Below are 9,769 nucleotides of genomic sequence, written 5' to 3'. Positions count from 1 at the left end.
CCATGGATCTGACTCCAAGAATATCGTAATGATGATTGTTGTTGAAATATATATGTCGCCTATTCTCGTTTATAGTCATCGACTTAAATCGCGTCAGTCAATAGAGGAATTAAATAAGTCAAATAATGAGAATGGACTTGTGAATACATATATTTAGTATATAAAGTGAATGGATTAGAGAGAGGAGAAACGACGCACAGTGGAGATGGTGGGTAAGCCAATTCCCATTTAATCAAGCGTTAATCAATATTTATAGTTACACAAAAGTAAGTTACAGATATGTGATGAGTAATGGGATAAGAAATGTACACACACCTACGCGCTCATATAAAGACAGTCAAGATTGATAAGCGAATAATTAACAAGGTAAGAATGTGACTCAAGTAGAATGAATAGAATGGCCTAGAATAACGTGTATGGGCTTAATATAATAACCGACACTACAAGCTAGACACATCATAAATTTACGTGAATTCACTGAGTTATACAACTTTTAAAACAAAGACTAGTACCTTCCCACCAAAACATACACGAAAATCAAACGTTTGTTTCAATACTTCTTTTAATGACTTAGAAAAACACTCATCACAGAAACAAAACAAAGTCTGGATTCAAATTCTATTTATTGAAACATTTACGATTCCTCTATCATGGTCCACAGTTCACCAGCATCTGTATGAATAGCATCAGTGCTTATTCGATAACTCACGTAGTATCCATCCTTGAAACTCCCAATATGACAGATTTCCACTGAGAAACAATGTGTCAAAAGAGCTTCTTCGATTTGTACAGTTTTGGAAAATAAACTAGATTGCAAACAGAGCTGATCGAATATTTCGATCTAGTATATAACACATCCACAATGCTCACTGACGACACCACCAAAGTTCGTTCATAATAAGTTCAGGTTTCATATTCAATAGGTCATTTTACCAACACTTATCAGAGTATTCAGTGGTCCATGTTCCCAGATTAATGATCTGTTAAACACAACAACTAACATTTAAAATATAGGCACTGCAAAACAGCGTGAAACAAAGAAATCTACATAACACTATATACCATTATAATTCAGTGTTGTCGTGTATTTCCGATTTCAAATGAGTTCAAATCATTTATCTTTCGTTTAAAATGAACAAGTTCACAAAATTAAAGATCAAAAGAAATTGACTGAAATGTATCTCTGTATCTCTCAACAATAATATACTTCTTCGTAACCAATGATCTCGTTTTCTAAAATAGTGAAATCTCCCGATCCTCTTACATTTTCATAAAACGTAACTGTAATAAGAAACTTGAGATTATTCAAACTCAATAGTAATGAAAACCAACAAGCATACTGAAATATGCTCACCACTCGATTGTCAATCTCAAAAATCACAACTGACAATGATTTATGCGGTAAGAAACCATCGAATTTGTACAAGTGAATTCTACTTTCCAATAATCATTTCCAAACATTAATCTATTACTCAAAAATGTTGTTACATTTCACTTATCACTCTCCACAATACAACACACTTCATCATTATGTGGTAGTTGATCCAGATCAATATTCTGATCATTTGAGATCGTTACAGCAAACATCAATATTGTAACTTGTCATATTTCAATATTATCTTGATGTGCTGATGCCGTGTAATTCATATCAATTCCGATTGCATATTCTAATATCAGAGACACTACCTAGATCATCAAGTGTTTGCTGACTTATGTCTTTTGTCGAAATACATATGTTCTCTCGTTAACTCCCATCTCCTCTCTACTCACAACCCTGAAATACTAATCCATGAAATGTTCTTGTAACTGGTGTCCACTAACTAATTACACAAAAGAAACATTCACACTCAGAGAATCTCCCTTCAAAATTACATAATTAACACTGATGTAAAAAAGAACACGTAACAAAGTATGTTTGGTGATATAAAAACAAAACGCACATACACACACACACAAACGCACGCACACAATTTTGTACAATTTTCAACGCATAACTACTTCGCAACTATTAGAAATTAATAAATTAAACCAATAAAAAATGGGCTACGTATTTCTGACATTTACAATTAAATACACACTATAAACAAACAAATATTGTATTTTATTTTAAACAAATTCACATGGGATATGATGAATTCATATTGAATTATTGAAACGGTATACATAAATATAATAAATATGAGAATGAATAAATTTTATTGACTAATAAATATTCGAAATAAAAGAATAATTAATTAGTCTATAGATCATGACGACGAGAAAGTAAATAGAAAGTAATTCGGGAACTCACACGCACACACACACACACATAGACACACGACTAACTGGGAAATATTCAACAACAGAATGCATTCATGATACATTCAAGATATACATATGTATAAATGGAGTCCTTTCAATAGTTTGTCTATTTTCTCTAGTTGTTTACATTGTGAATTATTGGTCTTTCAATATTAATTAATGACTATTATTTGAGTGTTGAATTTTGTTTTGTTTTTTTGGTCTGAAAATGAAAAAGAAATTACAATTTTGGTCATTGTGACAGTTGCTCGGTGCGTATGTGTGTTTAGATGATATAACAGTTATAATGGAGTTGAGAACAGTTTGTACTACAGTTGAATAGACTGTTGTGCGTGAAACAAGATAAATGAAATACTCCGAAATATTATTGTGTCCAGAATGATGTTGATAGAATAGAATAGTGTTGTGACAATATACCTCATTAATTGTAATTATTAATGATCGTCGATTAAGTCAAAGTGTTTGTTTATCTTATGCGAGGAGTGTTGTGGTAATGCACCACTATATCAGTCTGTTGATATTACTATGTACACTAAGATACCACTAAGTCGAATCCCTTTAACTAGTGATTATTCACTGGTTTGCCGATTGATAAGAGGGATATTTTGTTTAAAAAGATATTGATTGTTATTTAACTGTTAAAATGTCCTTCTTGTTAATTGATAGGGACATTCAGTATGTTTCATGTGTCTAACAGAAATACGTTGATATTATTTGTTGACCTTTAAAAGCGATCGACAAGAAGTCTTAAAACATTGAATGTACTATTAGTTAACTATTATCAACATAGTTTATCTGAGCAAAATATACTGTAATGCAGTTATTTGAGTTATTGATTCACGAATTGAATAGACAAACTTTGAGTTTTATGGGTGGGGAGTATTCCCCGAAATAGACTGTAAACAATGTAAGTGCAAACTAGTGTAGATTTGTCGAACATTTATGTTCAACAAATATACGCCAATCAAATTAGACAAATATCTGAGTGATTTTGTTACATTTTAATATTTATTCGATGAAACATTCAATCATATGTTGCAAACAGTTATTACAGACCTTCACTAAAAACCTGACTATTAATCAAACTAGAGCTTGATAACGAACCAGAGAATTTTGTACGGTAATCAAAACGCATTTGCACTGAAAATACACCACAGAACAAGAAACATGATTTTGAACTCACAGAACGCTTTGTATCAGTGATATAATGAATGTCAGTGATAGATCTTAAACCGTGACATCGGGAAGTTAATATTTCAGAGAACATTTAATATTGACTTATACATAAGGAGAACTGAATACGTTTTGTACTGACTGATTTAACAAAACCACCGATTGTTTAAAAAAGGTTATTGCAACCACAAATAAACGCTGAAAACGTTTGAGAACCCACAAACTTTTATAACTTATATAGAATCCCCCAAACCTCTTCTGATTTGATTGAAGAAGAAGAGATGCGTTGAATATTTTGAGCGTCCGCGAAGTGCTAATTAATTATCATGAAATGAACTAAGACTAATTTGTTTTGTGCAAACTTGAACAGTTGCTCAGTAAAATCTGAAAGTCACAAATCAAAAACATCATTTCTACATTTTCTTTGAGTTTCCTTACCTAGTCCATTATTCTTCTAATTCTGTTATGATTTTGAATGCTTTCAAATTTCTTTCTGTTCTTTTTATTACAGTCTTCTGCTACCAGGCCTTTCATTTACGATTGCGGCTGCTTATTACTTATGTATATATCAGCATAGAAGCATACACCACAATCAGGATCCAAAATTATAGACATATTTAACGAGATAACTGATACATGTGATGCAATAAGAAATAGTTTTATGATTGATATAGAGGTCAACGAATTCTTTAGTACTGTTGACTCTGGGCAATGTTCAAGTACTCTTTCATCAGATTCCTCTCATTCTAATTATCCAGTCACCCCAAGTGAAATTCAAAATCATTGTGACACAGGTGTTTCGAATGAACCGATTTCTGATCAAATTTTTAATGCTGTCATATCAGATGCTGACTATCTTAATAATTTATTGGTTTCTAATGAAGTCTTTAGTGAATTTGAGAAAAATATTTTAAATGATTCGAATTCTGATGAAATCATAATAAATGTTGCATGTTCTCAAGGTTCATTCGTTTATAGTAAAAACCTTAGTCAATATGAAGCACAAATTCTCAATAGGTTCAAATCTAATTATAGTTCTGTAGGACCCACGAAAAATGTTATTATTCTTACAACCCATTCATGTCCAGTCAGTGTGAGAAAATTTTTTCAAATGAGTCACATTCTGATCACATTTCAGATGTCGTTGCAAAACATGTTGGGTGCTCCCACACCCCATGTATGTTACATAAAATCCCTCTTCAATAACATGATAAATCAGTTGACATAACAAGTGTATGCGAAGAAGTTGCAAAACTAGAATGTCCAAGGGTCACAAAATGATCTTTCAACCACTGTGTCTACCCACAAGCACCAATACGACCACATAAGTTGGAACACAACCACATAGTCAGCCAAGATCCAAGCAAGTAGGAAAAGAATAACACTTTTTTTCAAATAGACTATCCATAGAAAACTTATTCTTACGTATTTCATTAAAAACGAAAGAGATGTGTTAAAACGAGATGAAAAGGTTAAATTACATTCAGTTATTCATTATGGTTGTTGTTCAACAATTACTTCCACTTTTAATTATATAAGATGATTATTCAGTGTAGGTTTTGTTTCTGTTCTCCAGTATGATATTTTATTCGGTATAACATATGATATTCCTGTATTAAATTAACATGGACTATGCATATCATGACATACAGAATGTGATATAATTATGGGGTTTAATCCTTAACAAAATGGGTGAATAATAAATACATAAATTTGAGTGTATTTTCAACTAGGGTCATCGTCACGTTTTGAGGTTAATAAATCTTCAGTCTTGGTGTTCACACTTTGCGTTGTGTGAATTGCAGTGTTTCCTCGTTTTAGAAGTACAAGTAATGAGCGACTCCGAAATAACAATCAGCGACGACCAGTCGTAACAACTGGTGATCTAGTTAAAACAGTAAACCACCAGTCATAGCATAATTAATGCGATATATTGTCACAACACTATTCTATTCTATCAACATCATTCTGGACACAATAATATTTCGGAGTATTTCATTTATCTTGTTTCACGCACAACAGTCTATTCAACTGTAGTACAAACTGTTCTCAACTCCATTATAACTGTTATATCATCTAAACACACATACGCACCGAGCAACTGTCACAATGACCAAAATTGTAATTTCTTTTTCATTTTCAGACCAAAAAAACAAAACAAAATTCAACACTCAAATAATAGTCATTAATTAATATTGAAAGACCAATAATTCACAATGTAAACAACTAGAGAAAATAGACAAACTATTGAAAGGACTCCATTTATACATATGTATATCTTGAATGTATCATGAATGCATTCTGTTGTTGAATATTTCCCAGTTAGTCGTGTGTCTATGTGTGTGTGTGTGTGTGTGTGTGTGAGTTCCCGAATTACTTTCTATTTACTTTCTCGTCGTCATGATCTATAGACTAATTAATTATTCTTTTATTTCAAATATTTATTAGTCAATAAAATTTATTCATTCTCATATTTATTATATTTATGTATACCGTTTCAATAATTCAATATGAATTCATCATATCCCATGTGAATTTGTTTAAAATAAAATACAATATTTGTTTGTTTATAGTGTGTATTTAATTGTAAATGTCAGAAATACGTAGCCCATTTTTTTATTGGTTTAATTTATTAATTTCTAATAGTTGCGAAGTAGTTATGCGTTGAAAATTGTACAAAATTGTGTGCGTGCGTTTGTGTGTGTGTGTATGTGCGTTTTGTTTTTATATCACCAAACATACTTTGTTACGTGTTCTTTTTTACATCAGTGTTAATTATGTAATTTTGAAGGGAGATTCTCTGAGTGTGAATGTTTCTTTTGTGTAATTAGTTAGTGGACACCAGTTACAAGAACATTTCATGGATTAGTATTTCAGGGTTGTGAGTAGAGAGGAGATGGGAGTTAACGAGAGAACATATGTATTTCGACAAAAGACATAAGTCAGCAAACACTTGATGATCTAGGTAGTGTCTCTGATATTAGAATATGCAATCGGAATTGATATGAATTACACGGCATCAGCACATCAAGATAATATTGAAATATGACAAGTTACAATATTGATGTTTGCTGTAACGATCTCAAATGATCAGAATATTGATCTGGATCAACTACCACATAATGATGAAGTGTGTTGTATTGTGGAGAGTGATAAGTGAAATGTAACAACATTTTTGAGTAATAGATTAATGTTTGGAAATGATTATTGGAAAGTAGAATTCACTTGTACAAATTCGATGGTTTCTGTCAGCCAACACCAAATTTAGAATTTTCATCGAACTGCGTCACAAGGCAAGTCCTCCCTTGGCATTCTCAGGGCCAAATGAGAAGAGGAAGACCAAAGAACACATTACACCTTAGAAATGGAGATAGACATGAGAAGAATGAACAACAATTGTCTAGAACTAGAAAGGAAGGATGAGGACAGAATGGGTTGTAGAATGCTGGTCTGCGGCCTATGTTCCATTGGGAGTAACAGGCGTAAGTAAGAAAGTAATTAATTCAAAATTCAGATGTAATCAAACTACTTATTAAAGAACAGTAACAAGATAACTTTATACCTGGAAATAAATAGATAAATGCCTAAATGCACTCGAACAAATAAATCACAAGTGCCTTGAATCTCAAGCTTTCACTTCCTTTAATTACTACGGACTATTTTTTACCTGGCCTAACGAAGCTTGGTTTTGGCGCTAATTCAAATTCACAATCTTTGATGAATTTTCATTTAAAATGTACACATAGCATCTTGTCTTGATAAATAAGCAGCTAATCTAACTCTAATGTTCCTACAAACTTGATACTTCTCCATATGTGGTTATTGGAGAGAAATGTATTAAGCTTGAGTTTATTCATCTGGTTAAGTGACTGTGTAAAATCCAATAAGAGATCAAAATACAATATAGTTAAATTCTACGTTTGTATCTGAAAAAATATTTTAAATACATTCAGGTTACATGATCATGATACACTAAATCCCTAAATCTGATTATCAACTAATTGCTTACATCTTAAGTAAGATTTTTTGAAAAAAGAAGTGTACACTATGAAGTATAACTTGATTTGCTTGAAAATATCTACTGAATAACGAAGATCAATTGATTAACAAAGAAATGAAATTGTGTAAATGAAGTTTATCACAATAACAGACTGTGAGATGATGATTGTTACTTCATGAAGAATTGGTAACAGTTGATTGTATTACTTTGTCAAAAATGAAGATGTTTCTTTTGATTTATTCATACTTGATTTAGTTATTAAGAAAAGCTGATAAATATATTTTTAATCAACATAAGATAATACTATTGATCATTCTCTTCAGGCATATATTTATTCTATGGAAATCGCAACGATATTGCTGTCTAGTCACAAGTTACAATTACAATCGGATAGTGTCTATCAACGAAACTTTTGACAATAGTGACCGTTAGAAACTACATATGGACTAATATTATACGTTATATTCTTATTGTATGACTATTAAGTGACCATATTCTATGTATAGTCATATTCCTTTCATAATAGGCTTTTATTTGACCTATTGACTATTATCATACGATTTATTATTCTTGAGATATTCCCGATGTATTAGTAACAGTCCCTCACAATCATAGCCACTTTTGCCTTGATCTTTTACAAATGTTATTTTCGATTCTATGGTGTAATGTGGTCTAGTTTATTTGTGTATGAATCCAGTAGACTTGAAATATATGATGGGTATCGCGGAGACTGAGATTGACGTTCTGAGCTCAACAGGAAGGGCTAGGAGAAAAAAAACAATCGGAACTCTAGGCTGCTCGTTCGGGTGTGTGTGTCACTAGTTTGGTCATAAAGGTTAGCGTATCTAAATTGGCAATCGTATTTCAAGATAATCTTATAAGCTGGAGATTTTGTGGCCTGAGATCTGACTCCAGTTATATCGTATGAATGATTATTGTCAAAATATACATGCTGGCTATTCTCATATATAATTATCAACTTAACTGGTGAATAACGGAATTAAATCAGTCAAATACGATAATGAAATTTTTGAATACGTATATTTTGTACACTCATTGATCTGCACAGACAATTAGAGGGACGAAGCGAAGACAAATGAGCAAAGCGAAATGACGAGCATTGGAGGGAGTGTGAGCCAACTCCCTTTAACCAAACGTTAATTAATATTTAGTCACACAAAAATAAGCTACAGATATGTGATGAATAGGATTAGAAGTGTACATACATACGCTCATATAAAAACAATCAGAGTCGATAAGTGAATAATTAACAAAGTCAAAACGTGACTCAAGAAGAATGGATAAATTGGCCTGTCCAAAAATTAGAATAAATTATGTGAGCTTAACATAGTAACCGACACTACAAGGAAATAACAGTTTCATTCCTCGATATCCAATTAAGCTTCACATATATAATAGAACTTTCCATAGAATTTCACTAAATTTTAATAGAATATTCAAATTATGTAAATATTTCTGTTATTTCCTTGATATTCTAGTTTTTCTATACAAGAAAGCATAAATTTAACCAGAAGCTTTCAAGACAATTTATGAAGTCTTATTGGATCTTAGTGAATCAAGTTTAAATTTTTCATGTTCTAAATGTGAAATAATACAGTTTTAGGACATTCATCGTGTGTGTGTGTGTGTGTAGGCTGCTCTTAATTATTTATGTTGTAACATGTTTGCCAGTGAGATACAAATAATTGAGATTCGCTATAAAAGTAAATGTTTATTATACAAGGAAAGGATTTTTCGGAGTTTTAGTGAAATGAATATTAGTAAAATGTATCCTAACAGTGTTACACAGTTACAGAGTTTGTATCATAAAATAACTTGGTTTAGATGATGGTTGGAGGTAGTCGACAGGAAACCCTGGACCCGGGTTTCGTGCTATTTGGCACTCGATAGGTTCAAATTTCGAACTTTCTGACTATCACACTTTAGAACAATGAGTTGATAACCAAATGTTCTCATTTATAACTCCAATTAACTGAGAGTGTAATACTCAACTATCTTCTAATACCATTGATAAATAACTCTTTTATATCCAACATGGTTTAGCTACATTGGTTACAGCTTCTTTCTAGAATTCCATGTGTGAGGACTGCTAGGCAATCCAGTACTAGATTCACTTGGTATTATTTAATTGTATCCTTTCATTGTTATTTTGAACTGAAATTGATCAGTCTCTTGTTGGATAATGTGCATCCTGTGAGAAGTGCCTCAATATTACTTTAATTCACAAGCATTCTAAGCAAACATGGATAGCAGTGGAATCCAGAACACGCGTTT

Source organism: Schistosoma haematobium, chromosome 2 (genome assembly GCF_000699445.3).
Source record: "Schistosoma haematobium chromosome 2, whole genome shotgun sequence".
NCBI lineage: Eukaryota > Metazoa > Platyhelminthes > Trematoda > Strigeidida > Schistosomatidae > Schistosoma > Schistosoma haematobium.
The sequence above is the reverse complement of the archived record's forward strand: the minus strand, read 5'-3'. Positions refer to the sequence as shown.